Source organism: Symphalangus syndactylus, chromosome 20, assembly GCF_028878055.3.
Source record: "Symphalangus syndactylus isolate Jambi chromosome 20, NHGRI_mSymSyn1-v2.1_pri, whole genome shotgun sequence".
NCBI classification, from domain to species: Eukaryota; Metazoa; Chordata; class Mammalia; order Primates; family Hylobatidae; genus Symphalangus; species Symphalangus syndactylus.
The window spans coordinates 66,219,549-66,234,001 of record NC_072442.2 but is presented as its reverse complement, the minus strand read 5'-3'; the positions used below and the strand labels follow the sequence as shown (position 1 = coordinate 66,234,001).

General features: G+C 44.7%; 1 protein-coding gene and 1 pseudogene across 5 annotated transcripts in view; both read left to right on the top strand.

Annotated features, from left to right (window-relative positions):
* SMG6 (SMG6 nonsense mediated mRNA decay factor) overlaps positions 1–14,453 on the top strand; it is a 248,399-nt gene that overhangs the window by 172,753 nt on the left and 61,193 nt on the right. The window lies entirely within an intron of this gene.
* LOC134735295 (mitochondrial calcium uniporter regulator 1-like) overlaps positions 3,184–14,453 on the top strand; it is a 107,508-nt pseudogene continuing 96,238 nt past the window's right edge.

Sequence of the window (14,453 nt, the reverse complement as noted above, 5' to 3'; positions counted from 1 at the left end):
AGTGCCACGCTACATATCTCCAGCAGTTTGGAATGGAGAACAGAGTTAGAGATAAGATCAGCAGCTTTAGGTGATGGCTTTGTTTCAAATAAACCGTGCATGACCCAAGTCTCCACTTCAAATGGGGAATGAAATTGCTTTATCCTTTGACAGCTTGCTCTATGAAATACATTTATCTTCACTTAATTGCTTTAGATCCCAAGAGGCTACATACAGTAATTTCTAGGAGATAATTATATCAAATTTTAAAAATATGTGACTGTGGACATGAATATGTAACTGCAGTGGACAGGGAGGGAGAGAGGTGGGGGAAACCAAAAGTCCTGCTGAACTTGCTGGTAAGTTTCCATTCTTATTCTTAGAGTTTCCTTGGGTCATAGACCACTTACTCTCTGAATCTGCTGATTCAGATGTGGGGTCCTTTGTACCCTGTGCTGCTAGGGTTAAAGCATCTCGTCTACTACTCATGTAGCTGGATAGTGTTTTGCTCAGTCTCCTCCTGAAACTGGGAGGGGTCAGGCTGGTGGCGGACTTGCGGTTATGTCTTCATTTAGTCCGGCTGGGCACAGTCTGTCTACACTGTAGGCCGCAGCCACTGGGGGTTCTGGTTAGTGGCAGCTGAGAACCAGCAAACTTGTTGATTTTAAAACATGACTATTTAGATGTCAGGGATAAACTTCCTGTAGATGGGGGACAGGCTTCTTTATCTTGGCGTGTTTGAGTATCCAGTTCTCATTTCCCTAACCTTTATATTTGAAGAAATCTAAAGCTTTCACTGTCATTTTCACGAATCCCAGCCACTGCCTACCTTTACCGTACATTTTTTTCTTCTTTCTGAAGTTCCAGGGTGTGTTTTTTTTTTTCCTGCCTCCTACTAAATAACTGTATTTCCATGTTGTGATATAACAACTCCTTCAAGACCAAAGGCATTTTCCAGGTGTGGACACAGTTCTGGGCCATCGCTCAGCTCTTTCTGTCTGCATCTGCCTTTAAGACTACACACTGGACAGTTAGATTGTGAGCTCTGTGATACTACTCTCCGACCACCATCCCCAAGTGTCTAGTGTGGTGCTCATGTCTTATGAGGGCTGTGTGAGGAAGAGCCAGTGAGGCCTAGCTGAATGACATGGTTGACAGGCACTCCTGCTGTAAAGACAAGGAAGATCTGACTTGGAGATACAGAGGACATTTGGATTCTGTACTAAGATCCGTGAATATCTAAGCCAGCTTGGGGGTGGGGGATATGCCAAAACCAATCAAGGTAGGCTGACTGAAGCAGAGAATCTATACAGCTAAAGACTTTCAATTCCCATCAAGTTCTTTCAAGACCTAGTCCCATGGCGCTTTCTGCTTGCTGGGGTCATTCTCCAGGTGTCTTTTATCCCTTCATTCTCACTTAATCAGGGTCAGCCACACTCCTCAGTTCACTGAGAGGGAAGTGTTGCCTTTTCTTTTAAACTCCTCCTCAAGAAACCTGACAGCTGTGATGAGTAAGCCTATTTGCATTTGAAAAGGTCATGCTGGCGTGCCTCTAAGGGAAATCTGCAGCAAGTACCGTCACATCATTTCTTGGAGTCACATCAAGGAGTTTTTTTAAGGAATTACACTTTAGCTCACATCTAAAACATGAGCACCTGAATAGCAGCCTGTGGGGGTCATCAAGGTTAGGGTGTTTGTTCTAGTGTGTTTCTTTTGAGCCAGAAAAACATTTCTCCGTATATCACCACTTTCGGTATTCCCTTCTGGAGAGTTGCTTTTCTCCTGCCTACCTATTAGTGTGGTAGTAGTAACCTGTACCAAGAAGCTTTCCGTGGTTAGTAACCATTTCTTTCAGCTGGATCCTTTTTTTGAGTCAGGGTCTCACTCTGTCACCCAGACTGGAGTGCAGTGGCGGGATCTGTGCTCACTGCAACCTCCACCTCCTGGGTTCAAGTAGCGATCCTCCTACCTCAGCCTCCAAGGTAGCTGGGACTACAGGTGTGTGCCACCACTCCCGGCTAATTTTTTTATTTTTTATTTTTATTTTTTGTAAAGAAGAGGTCTCACCATGTTGCCCAGCCTGTTCTTGAACTTCTAGCTCAAGCAATCCTCTTGCCTCGGCCTCCCAAAGTGCTGAAGTTACAGGCGTGAGCCATCATGCCTGACCTTAATTTGATCTTCTTTCAGGAGCAGAACATGCCTGTTTTTTCTTGTGTTTTATTTAATAAAAAGAACACACTAAACTTATGTAAGGACTTACCAAAAGGATAATTGAAATTCTGGTGTCTTTAGACAAAAAAAGCTAAAAAAAAAAACAAAAAAGAAAAAAAGTTGAGGCCTTTTCAGGGATTGAATCGTCTTTGGTGCATTTTTTGGTGAATTCCATGAATCCAACTATTTTGGTGTATTCAGTAAAGTTTTCCCAGAGTTTGACTTAGGACTCTGTGTGCGTATGCGTGTGTGTGTTGAACATATGTGTCTATTCCTCTGGAAAGATCATTAAATCCAAATTCTGAATAGGGAAATGGAGACTTTCCAAGGAGTGTCAGAAGCAGGCGAAAAGAAAACATTTTGCCACAGATATTTAGAATCAATGAGATAGATGAGATAGGAATGAAGAAATGCCATGATTTACTTCTATTTCATAGAGCTCACTGTATGGCTGACTGATAACAGTCACTAGCCACATTTGTCTACTTAATTGGCCAGGCGCAGTGACTCATGCCTGTAATCCCAGCACTTTGGGAGGCTGAGGTCAGGAGTTCGAGACCAGCTTGGCCAACATGGTGAAACCCCATCTCTGCTAAAAGTACAAAAATTAGCCAGGCATGGTGTGCATGCCTGTAATCCCATCTACTCAGGAAATTGAGACATGAAAATCGCCTGTACCCCAGGGCGGAGGTACAGGCGATTGATATTTGGTCTAGTGCTTTCCCACTGTTTCATATTGTCTTTGACTTGTTATGGAGGCTACCATTTTTTCCAAAGAATTAAACATCAGTTCTCTCTCTCCCAGATGAATAATTACAATAAAAGCTACAGTTTGCTGAGTACTTGCTTTATCTTAGATATTATTCTAAGAATTTTACGTTTTTAAACTTTTTTTTTTCTCCCAGACGGAGTCTCGCTCTGTCACCCACGCTGGAGTGCAGTGACGCCATCTCGCTCACTGCAACCTCTGTCTCCCAGGTTCAAGTGATTCTCCTGCTTCAGCCTCCCAAGTATCTGGGACTACAGGCATGCGCCACCACATCTGGCTAATTTTTGTATTTTTAGTAGAGACGGGGTTTCACCATGTTGACCAGGCTGGTCTCGAACTCCTGGCCTCAAGTAATCCACCCACCTTGGCCTCCCAAAGTGCTGGGATTACAACATGGTGAATCCCCGTCTCTACAAAATACACAAAAATTAGCCAGACGTGGTAGCATGTGCCTGTAGTCCCAGCTTCTTGGGCGGTGAGGCAGGGACATTGCTTGAGCCTGGGAGGTTGAGGCTGCAGTGAGCTATGTTTCCACCACCCTGAGTGACAAAATGAGACCCTGTCGCAACAACAACAAAAGGCAGTATATTTAATGTGCCTTCTTGTTTTTCTCTTCACTGTCCCCTTTCTTCTTCTGTCACTCTCTCAGACCTGAGGCTAGGAAAAGAGATTGACATGCTTTAGATTTTTAGAAAGTTTAGTTCCTGTACCTCATGTAGGAACTTGCATGAGAAAATTGTGCTGGGGAATTAATGAGATGTCTGCAGAGAATCCAGAGGCTCAAAGTTTCTATATCTTGTTAATAGAAATTTGATTTCCAAATACAATTTTGTATTTTCTCTTCACTCCTACACCCTCTGGTACTGTTAAGAGTTGTAACAGGTAAGAGCACCATCCATTGATCATCCCACACCTCTTCCCCACAGACAACTCAGTGAGACCGGCGCTTGAATTTACAGTCCACATGTAGCCTGGGCTTCTCTGCCAGGGTGACACATCTGCTGTTAAGTTGCTCTGAGGCTTGACTTCTCGCGTTCATTCAATATTAGATATTTATTGAACACTTACTATTTACCAGGCATTCACAGTGCTAGGGATTTTGTGGTGAATGAGACAGGCATAGTCTCTTACCTCACAGATTTTACATTCCAGTTATGGGGATACAGAGCAAACAAGTAAAGAAATAAATAAATAAGCAAAATAAATTCACTGGGCGTGGTGGCTCATGCCTGTAATCCCAACACTTTGAGGGGCCAAGGCAGGAGGATTGCTCGAGTTCAAAAGTTCCTTTTTTTTTTTTGGAGACAGAGTCTTGCTGTGTCGCCCAGTGCTGGAGTGCAGTGGTGCCATCTTGGCTCACTACAACCTCCGCCTCCTGGGTTGAAGGGATTCTCCTGCCTCAGTCTCCCGGGTAGCTGGGATTACAGGTGCCTACCACCACACCCGGCAAATTTTTGTATTTTTAGTAGAAACGGGGTTTTACCATGTTGGCCAGGCTGGTCTTGAACTCCTGTCCTCAAGTGATCCACCTGCCTTGGCCTCCTGAAGTGCTAGAATTACAGGCGTGAGCCACCGTGCCCGGCTGATTGGTTTTTATTGATTTGCAAGTCTGAATATGAATCTTTGTCAGCTATGTGCATTGCGGATCACCCAGTTTATAGTTTAATTTTAAATTTATTTACAGCATTTTCTTTGCATAAAAATTTGTGTGACAAATCAGCCATTTCCTTTCTGGTTTATGTCTTATTTAAGAAATCCTTTCTAGCTGGGCACGGGGGCTCATGCCTGGAATCCCCCAGCATTTTGGGAGACTGAGGTGAGCAGATCACAAGGTTAGGAGTTCAAGACCAGCCTGGCCAATATAGTGAAACCCAGTCTCTACTAAAAATACAAAAAAAACTTAGCTGGGCGTGGTGGCCAGGCACCTGTAGTCCTAGCTACTCGGGAGGCTGAGGCAGGAGAATCGCTTGAACCCGGGAGGCGGAGGTTGCAGTGAGCCGAGATTGCACCACTGCACCCCAGTCTGGGTGACAGAGCAAGACTCCGTCTCAAAAAAAAAAAAAAAAGCATTTCTGAGTGTGCAATATTGGCCATATATTGCTAAATGTTGAAGCTAGGAGATGATATCAGATTTATTACACTAGTCTCTCCTTTTATATATGTTTGAGATTTTCCATAATAAAATTTTAATTAAAACAAGACCACTGGCATGTATTTAATAGCAAATATGCTTAAAGTTTTATTGTATAAAAATCAATTGTCTTAATAATAAGCCAGAGCTTATACTTTGGTGGGGTAAAAGGGGTTACTTTTATCTCTGTGCAAGACTTTGTCATTTGATCTTTTTTTAAAGATGAAGTCTTGCTGTTTTCATCCAGGCTGGAGTGCAGTGGCGTGATTTCGGCCCACTGCAACCTCTACCTCCTGGGTTCAAGCGATTCTCCTGCCTCAGCCTCCTGAGTAGCTGTGGTTACGGGAGCGCACCACCACGCCATGCTGATTTTTTTTATTTTAAGTAGAAACAGGATTTCACCATGTTGGCCAGGCTGGTCTCGAACTCCTGACCTCAAGTGGTCTGCCCATCTCAGCCTCGCGAAGTGCTGGGATTACAGGTGTGACCAACCATGCCTGGCCCATAGATTTCTTTTTTTTTTTTTTTTTTTTTTGAGATGGAGTCTCGCTCTGTCACCCAGGCTGGAGTGCAGTGGCGTGATCTCGGCTCACTGCACTGCAAGCTCCTCCTCCTGGGTTCACACCATTCTCCTGCCTCAGCCTCCCGAATAGCTGGAACTACAGGCGCCTGCCACCGTGCCCAGCTAATTTTTTTGTATTTTTAGTAGAGACGGGTTTCACCGTGTTAGCCAGGATGGTCTTGATCTCCTGACCTTGTGATCCGCCCGCCTCAGCCTCCCAAAGTGCTGGGATTACAGGCTTGAGCCACCGTGCCCAGCCAGCCTGGCCCATAGATTTCCGATAAGTGTATCTTGTCAGGTTAAGACCATTCGCTTCTATTCCTAGATTGCTGAGTATTTTTTTTTAATCACAAATAAGGGCTGAATTTTATTAAATATTTTTTCTTAATCTGTTGATGATTATGTAGTTTTTCTTTTTAACCTGTTTATATGGGGTTACACATTAATAATTTTTTTTAAATAGGTTCTTATTCCCATTGCCCAGGCTGGAGTACAGTGGTGCGATCATGGCTCACTGCAGCCTCAACCTCCCTGGGCTTGCCCCTCCCACCTCAGCCTCCTGAGCAACTGAGACTGTGGGCATGCGCCACCACACCTTGCTACTTGTTTGTATTTTTAATAAAGATGGGGTTTCGCCATCCCGGGCTCAAGCGATCCACCTGCCTTGGCTTCCCAAAATGCTGGGATTACAGGTATGAGCCACCCCACCCAGCCCAGTAATAAAATTCTAATTTAAAACTATAATTTTCTTCCCAAAATAGTCCAGTGTACTCTCCCAAACTTCAAAATGAGCATATTCTTGACTCATAGTCGTTTCATGGGAGATAACACATTTCTTTCATTTTCTTGAAGGTTTTTACTCTGCTGCTTGCATGCCATTTTCTTTCTTTCCTCCTTTCTCTCTCTCTCTCTCTTTTTTTTTTTTTTTTGGAGTCTTGCTCTGTCACCCAGGCTAGAGTGCAGTGGCACGATCTCAGCTCAGTGCAACCGCCACCTCCTGGGTTCAAGTGATTCTCCCATCTCAGTCTCCCAAGTAGCTGGGACTACAGATGCACGCCACCATGCCCGGCTAATTTTTGTATTTTTAGTAGAGACAGGGTTTCACCACGTTGGTCAAGCTAGTCTTGAACTCCTGACCTCAAGTGATCCACCTGCCTCTGCCTCCCAAGGTGCTGGGATTACAGGCATGAGCCACCGTGCCGGGCCTCAAGTTTACAATAGTGGGTATACAATGCTTGGAGAGGCTTAACAAATCAGCAGGATAGTGGCATACAGAATAAAGCATAAGGCAGTTAGAGTGGCATATAGGTTAGTACTGTTGAAATCAGAATCCGGTGGTTTTTAATCTAACTCTAGAGCCATCCTGTCCAATACAACTTTCTGCAGTGGTGAAAGTGTTCTACTTGACACTGTCCAGTATGGTAACTACTGGCCGCGTGTAACTGTTGAGCACACGAAATGTGGCTGGTCTACCTGAAGAAATGATTTTTTTTAATTGTGGTAAAATATATACAACATAAAATTTACCATTTCGTGCCCTCCCTGCACTTGGCCGCCGCTGTTCCGTGCCGGCAGCCTGGGGACTGGGAGCGCTCATGCCTTGGGTACGCTGCCCCACTGGCTAGATGCAGCAGCGCGTAGATGTGCCCGTGGGGCCTTGCCCCGGGCATCGCTGCTGCTGCCAGCGCCCTTCGCCCGTGCCTCGGCGCGGCGCCTATGCTCACTTCCTGCAGGAGTCTGCTGGATACCTGCAGCTGGAGCGCAGAAGGAGAGATTTCAGCTCCTCTGGGAGTAGGAAGCTCTCCTTTGACACTTGTGCCTTAGTGTGCTTTCTGGAAGACCATGGGTTTGCTACTCAGCAAGCAAAAATCATTGTGTCTGCATTGGTCAAGGTCCTGGAGGCCAACATGGACATCGTCTACAAAGATATGGCCACCAAGATGCAGCAGGAGATTGCTCTTCAGCAAATAATGTCTCAGACTGTGAATGTGAAAAAGAATATGATTACTTCGGAGAAGAGTGAATTTTCAGCCCTCAGAGCAGAACATGAGAAAATAAAACTCAAACTACATCAGTTAAAACAAGTAATGGATGAAGTGATTAAAGTCCGAACAGATACTAAATTAGACTTCACCCTAGAAAAGAGCAGAGTAAAAGAATTGTATTCGTTGAATGAAAGGAAGCTGCTGGAATCGAGAACAGAAATAGTGACACTGCATGCCCAGCAAGATCGGGCCGTCACCCAGAGAGGTAGGAAGATAGAAACTCAGGTTGCTGGCCCCAGAACCATGCTTGAGTCACACAAGCTTGATAATATTAAATATTTAGCAGGGTCTATGTTTACATGCCTAACAGTAGCTCTGGGATTTTATCACCTGCGGATCTAATAAAGGGTCTATTTAAAGAGGGAGAAAAAAAGGATGTACCATTTCAACAATTTTTTAAGTGTACAACTCAGTGGCATTAAGTACATTCACAGTGTTGTGCAACCATCACTACTATCCATTTCCAGAACTTTTCATCATTCCAAACGCTGTAACCATTAAACAGTAACTCCTCATTCCCCCTTCCCCTGGCAACTTCTACTTTCTAGCTCTATGCATTTCCCTATTGTAAGTACCTCATATAAGTGGAATCATGCAATATTTGTCTTTTTTTTTTTTTTTTTTGAGACAGGGTCTCTCTGTGTTGCCCAGGCTGGAGTGCAGTGTCACCATTATGGCTCACTGCAGCCTCAAACTCCCAAGCCCAAGGGATCCTCCCACCTCAGCTTCCTAAATAGCTGGGACCACAAGTACATACCACCACACCCAGCTAATTGTATGCACGCATATGTGTGTGCATGTGTGCACGTGTGTGCGTGTATGTTTGTGTCTGTGTGCGTGCATGCATGTGTGTGCGTATGTGTGTGTAGAAATAGGGTCTCCCCCTGTTGCCAGAGCTTCTCTTGAACTCCTAGGCCTCGAGTGAGCATCCCACCACAGCCTCCCGAAGTGCTGAGATTACCGGTGTGAGTCACCACCTGTGATGCACAAAAGTGTTTAATTTTGATAAAGTCCAGTTTGCTTTTTTTTTTTTGAAACTGAGCCTCACTCTGTTGCCCAGGCCGGAGTGCAGTGGCTTGATCTTGGCTCACTGCAACCTCCACCTCCCGGGTTCAAGTGATTCTTGTGCCTCAGCCTTTCAAATAGCTGGGATTACAGGGGCCCGCCCGGCTAGTTTTTGTGTTTTTAGTAGAGACGGGGTTTCACCATGTTGGCCAGTCTGGTCTCAAACTCCTGACCTCAAGTGACCTGCCTGCCTCAGCCTCCCAAAGTGCTGGGATTACAAACATGAGGCACTGTGTCTGGCCTGCTTATTTTTTTCTTTTGTTTCTTGTGCTTTTGATGTCATATCCAAGAAATCATTGCCAAATCCAGTGTCATAAAGATTTTCCCTTATGCTTTCTTCTAAGAGTTTTCTAGTTTTAGCTCTTTTTAGGTCTTTGATCCATTTTGAATTTGTTTTTGGATATGGTGTTAGGTAAGGGTCCAGCTTCATTCTTTTGCATGTGAATATCCAGGTTTTTTAAAGCTCTTTTTATTGAAAAGACTATTCCTTCCATAAGATTGGAATTGGTCTTGACATCCTTGTCAAAAGTCAGTTGACCCTGTATTTGTGAGAGTTTACTTCTAGGTTTTCTGTTCTATTCTATGCCAGTACCACACCGTTTTGATTAGTATAGTTTTGCAGTAAGTTTTGAAATCCAGAAGCATGAGCCCTCTAACTTTTGTTCTTTTTCAAGATTATTTTGGCTATGTGGGGTCCCTTAAGATTCCATATGAATTTTTTTTTTTTTTTTTTTTTTGAAATGGTTTCTCACTCCATCTCTCAGGCTGGAGTGCAGCGGCACAATGTCAGCTCACTGCAACCTCTGCCTCCCAGGTTCAAGCGATTCTTGTGCCTCAGCCTCCCAAGTACCTGGGATTACAGGCATGCGCCACCACACCCAGCTAATTTTTGTATTTTTAGTAGAGATGGGGTTTTGCCATGTTGACCAGGCTGGTCTCCAACTCCTGATCTCAAGCAATCCGCCCGCTATGGCCTCCCAGAGTGCTGGGACTACTGGCATGAGCCATTGCATCCAGCTAGAGTCCATATGAATTTTAAGATGTGTTTTTATGGATCTGTGGAAAATGCCATTGGGATTTTGATAGGAATTGCATTGAATCTGTAGATTGCTTTGGTTACCATTGTTAGCATAACAATATTGTCTTCCAATTCATGAACATGGAATGTTTTTCCATTTATTGGAACTCCATTTTTAATTATATTCAATTTTAGGAAATTTAAATTTAAGTTTGGCCACATTGTAGCTAATCATCATCCTATTAGCCAGCACAGCCCAAGAGAATTATCCTCAGATTTTCTTTTCTTCCTAAATCATAGGATTGTAGTGACGTCTTCAGAGACCTTGTAGTATCTGAATGATCATTGGTCTCAGGATGTCTGGATTATATGGAATGCATGGTTAAAAGGGTGAATAAACGGGGTTTTGGTCCCTCCAGGTTATCTCTGTCTTGGAGATATGAGAGGGCTACAAGTCTTGCCACATCAGACTCTGTCTCCTTCTCTATTTTCCCTTTGGAAATGTCTGTTTTTCTCCAGAGCCAAAGAGAACCTCTTGTTTTCCAAAAAATTAGCAAAAAGTAGACTCTGCTCTGGCAGGAATGGAACCCCTTCTGCCTCTTCCTATTTCCATAGAAGAAGAGACCACAGTGCCCCAAATGGGGTGTTTTTAAAAGAAAAGCATCTCCAAATGGAGATGCTGATTATTTTATAGCAGTGTATACCTTGTTCATCATTCTGATGCTGTTCTCATGGGAACAGCAACAAAAAATGCCTTTTGGTGCCAATCATGGTTGTGCTCCCAATTGTATTTTCCTTGAGGGTCAGCAATCTAAGAGATGCCTGCACATTAGAAACAAAAAATAAAGAATAAATGCTGTAAATAATTAATTAAACCAGGAAACCCCCTTTCCGTGTCCATTCATTTTTCTGCCATGTAAGAAGTAATGGTAGGATGCGGAAGACCTGTGTCCTTAGTACTGTTCAGTCTCCCTGCTGCCCCCTTCTCTAGCTTCTCTCTAAAGACTCCCTGGGGAGATCTGCAGATCTCACCAGAGTAAACAGGAAATCTTCCTAAGTAAAATAGGGAGTCTTAGAGCCTAGAGGGTAAGAGACACAGCTCTCCAGGAAGAAGATGCCTTTGGCCTTGGACAGCCAGGAGCAGTGGGTTTGATGTAAACACTCTGTTGTGACTCTCTGCGGAGGAACCCTCCAATTCACTTTAGGCCAGAAATGGAACTTTGTTTCCTGGCCTGCCCATGACTACATCAGTCTCTCCTGAAAAGAGGCTAGAATATCACTTGTGTATTCAGAATTGGACTAGCCCAGTAGTTAGCCACTTCGCTGAAACTGATTTCTCTGCCTTACTGCCCTGTGGCCTGTACCCCACCCTTATTGTCACCCCTCTCTTTGTACAGAGATAACTTCTTTACTATAGCATTTGGGATTTCCCACACTGCAGTTGATCTGTCACCGCACTACCAAAATGCCTCTGCCAACCACTTGGGTGTCCCGGTGTCAGAAGTTAGAAGTGTCCCAACTGTCCCATCCAGCCTCCTTAGCTCTCCTCTCTCTCATGGGTTGTTGTTCTGGAATGATATTCCTCTTGGATTCAGTGTGTGCAGTCTGATTTGGGTGGAGCCTTGAGCTGTACACAGGAGTGCTGGTAATGTCTGGCCTTCAGTGCTGCCAAAGGCAAAAAGCTGGCCTCTTCTCAGTGTAAAGCACATAGTTGGATTGCTGGGGCAGTGTTAAATGGAGGGTGGAGTGAGCAAATACCACTCTCTTCCTACTGTGTTTTCAGGAAGTGATTATAAAAGCAGCTATAAGTTTGAATGAAATCAAAAGAATGAATTGTCACCTTCCCCCAACAAAAACCAGATGAGCACAAACATATACACAAATACACTCCTCCTCTGCACTCCATCCAAGATCCACACCCTGGCTCTGCCAGGCTTCACTTCAGTGCTATTTCAGAGCAAAGAGCCTTTGTTGTGCCATCTCCATTCTCTTTCCTGGGAGAGAGCTTAGTAGTCTTATGAATGAGAGCTCGACTTCCCTTTCGGCATACTGTGGGTTTCACTTCCCTATCCTCTCTCCTTCCAAGAAGAGTGTGGGCAGAAGCATATAGGTGGGAGGAATAACCATTGCCAAGATTTAATTCGTCAGTTAGGGATTGGGGTTTCAGAACTGGCAGTAAAATTGTTTGCAGAGTTAATTGTCAATGAAAGGAGTTTCTGTGCCATCAACACACTTCCATTCCTTCCTTCCAGCTGCCTCTTTCCGTCATACTGCCTTTTGCCTGGTACCTCCGTGGGGTTTAAGCCATATGGCTCTTATGAATATTGTTTGGAGTCTCCAAAAGTGGAAGATTTGGCTGTGCAGCACACAGCACCCCTGGGTCTACTCCTCCCCTCTCAGCAGCTGTTTGCCACTGACCGAGGTGGCGACCGAGCCTATGTGTGTGGCCAGAGTCAGTGACAAGTATCCCACCCAGGCCTGGGGAAGCCCTTAGCCAGTGCGGTTCCTGTGGCAGCAGCCAAACACGCCAGAGTTCCTCATACCTTCAGGGGTATGGTGTAACAGCCAGCTTTATGCGGTAGCATTGTTTAGGGTTGGTTGACTTGACTTCTCTGTCCCCACCCTCTGTGTTTAAGGGAATCTGGCCATCATCCAGTAGGGTAGAAGTTGGCATTTACAGAGAGTGGCTTTCTGCCACCTCTCATGTGGTAGGAGCCAGGACCACCTCCATCTCTGCTTCCTACCCATGTAGCAAAGAGGAAGGGGCCCCTCTGTGCTCAGCCTCCTGTTGTGGAGTTTCAAGTTGCCTAAGATCAGAATAGGGCTATCTGCCAGGTTATCTGCCCAGATAAACATTTATTGTTTACAGGGACATGTTTCAGCTGCTCTGGCTGCTCCCACTGGTGAGATCTTCTAGTGTCTTGAGGTTTTAAGCCAGTATATGGGGCCGACGTCCAGACACAGAACTACTGGAGCTGGAGAGGCTAAGTGGCTGGCGGCTTCTAACTTAGCTTCGCCATTGCCCCCCGCCCCACTTCACACTGCCAGAGCTAGATTTACATCTCTTGTTCTTAGTTCTGCCTCCTGGATATTGAAGCTGCGTCTATGTTTTAAAGCTTTCTAGCCTTTAGAATTTGGGGATTTATATGAGATCCAGTGTTAGGACACAGCAAGCTGAAGGCTTCTTTTACATGTCAGAACCAGCCCTCTGACACTGTGTGTTCCTTAATAGCTAATGAGACAGCTGTTTAGTGACGGCAACAGGGATTGATGCAGATTTTCTTTTTTTAATCCAACTAGGTCCAGTGCTTCCAAATATTGTCTTTTTATTTTTTAGTGATGTGATTGATTTTCCAACATTTTATTATACAGCAAAGTTGAAAATTCTCCAGTGAGCTCACTTATATCCAATACCTACATGCCGTGATTCTCATTTTACTGTATTTGTCTTATCATGTTATCTGTTTATGTCTCTCTCCCCCTCTCTTCCCCCATCTATCCATCCATCCATCCATCCATCCATCCATTTTTTCTTCTTTTAAATAATTTTTTTAATGCCTATAATCCTAGCACTTTGGGAGGCCAAGGTGGGCAGATTGCTTGAAGCCAGGAGTTTGAGACCATCCTGGCCAACATGGTGAAACCCCGTCTCTACTAAAAATAGAAAAATGAGCTGGATGTGGTGGCGGGCACCTATAATCCCAGCTATTCAGGAAGCTGAAGCATGAGAATTGCTTGAACCCAGGAGGGCAGAGGTTGCAATCAGCTGAGATTGTGCCATGCACTCCAGCCTGGGCGACAGAGTGAGACTATCTCAAAAAAGAAAAGAAAAGAAAAGACCGCCTGGGCAACATGGTGAAACCCCATCTCAAAAAAAAAATACAAAAATTAGCCGAATGCCGAATGTAGTGGCTAGCACCTGTTGACCCAGCTACTCGGGAGAACTGCTTTAGTAGCCCAGGAGGTCAAGGCTGTAGTGAGCCCAAAATCATGCCACTGTACTCCAGCCTGGGTGACAGAGCAAGAGAGTATCTCTCTCTCTCTATATATATATATATATATACACACACACACACACACACATATATGTATATGTGTGTGTGTATGTATATAATCATATATTATAATCCCTTATCTCCACCTCTGTCCCCAAAGGCAAGCTGTGTTCTGATTTTTTCCACCAAGATTAGATTTGCCTATTGTAGAACCCCATATAAATGGAATCACACAGTAAGTACATGCTCTTGAGAAAGGCTTTTTTCATTTAGCTTAATCTTTCTGGCCGGACGCGGTGGCTCACGCCTGTAATCCCAGCACTTTGGGAGGCCGAGGCGGGCGGATCACGAGGTCGGGAGATCGAGACCATCCTGGCTAACACAGTGAAACCCCGTCTCCACTAAAAATACAAAAAACTAGCCGGGCGTGGTGGCGGGCGCCTGTAGTCCCAGCTACTCGGGAGGCTGAGGCAGGAGAATGGCGTGAACCCCGGGGGGCAGAGCCTGCAGTGAGCCGAGATCGTGCCACTGCACTCCAGCCTGGGCGACAGCGAGACTCTGTCTCAAAAAAAAAAAAAATCTTTCTGAGATTCCTCTATGTTGTTACATATATTAGTATATATTAGTAGCCCACTCCTTTTTATTGCTGAGTAGTATTCCATTTTGTGAATATGTCAC